Below are 1,103 nucleotides of genomic sequence, written 5' to 3'. Positions count from 1 at the left end.
AACAGGAGTGATGTTAATACGTCAGAAAAGAAAACAGGATCCAAACTTTAATGATTTTTGTACGGACCTCCAGAGGGACCTCTACAAACGATGTGCTGCTTCCAGAAACTGACCTGTGCTCTAATACGACATCAAGTTTAAGTACCCGACCGGGTGACACAGAGAAACAATATATCCATAACTAAACTAAAGCTCCAAATGAAAAAGGGAAATCCCTGACACCAGAAATCATAAACTCCTTCCAGATATTATCATTTTCTATGGTCATAAACGGGATTTTTCTTTGGTTTGTTGTTCAGTTTCTTTGAGTCTTAATGGGCGTTTTTATCTTTTGACATCTCGTCACGGATTCTGCTATTAAAACATGCATGTCTAAAAAAATATCTGCACCAAAATCTGATGATTAAAAATAAATAGATGCAGTGGGGGGGTGACTGTTTTGTGCAAAAGTTAAGGCTCAATGTTTGACAAATAACTCTGATCAGAAACAGCTCATTATATAACTCTTTTATAACATAACATTAAGCTAAAAAAAAAAGAAAAACATTGTTTTTCCCGTTTTGAGCATCTCTCCACATTTAGGAGCAATAACCTTTTTATGGTTATGATTCTTTTATGGCTGTGGGGAGTCATCATTCTACTATTATGGACCCCCCCTTTCAGAGTGGCTTCAGGACAGTCAGCTGAGGCTCAGATCCATTAGATTATTACCATTTAACATATCATTCAGCTGGACGTGTTTGCTGGATTCTGTGTACGGTGGCCCTGGAGTTCAAATAACATCAATAATCACTCAAAGCAAAAAAAATTAATAATAATAATAAAAGAGATCACACGAATTTGAAAAGTAAAACAAACAGTTTCTTATTTTTGGGACAAGTTGCTCCTGAGTACAAGTCGCACTCCTGTCCAAACTATGCTAAAAAACACGAATATGGTTTAAAAGAAGTTTACATTTAAAAATATAATAACAACATTTTAAAAACAAAAATCTTAAAAAAAAATCTGAAAACAAAATGAAAAGTTTATTTAATTTTAAATTAAATGGGGAAGCAAAAACATTTTTTTCAATAACATTTTTGGAAATCACTTTAATTTTTAAA

Source organism: Oryzias melastigma, unplaced genomic scaffold, assembly GCF_002922805.2.
Source record: "Oryzias melastigma strain HK-1 unplaced genomic scaffold, ASM292280v2 sc00204, whole genome shotgun sequence".
NCBI lineage: Eukaryota > Metazoa > Chordata > Actinopteri > Beloniformes > Adrianichthyidae > Oryzias > Oryzias melastigma.
Note: the sequence above shows the minus strand (reverse complement) of the source record.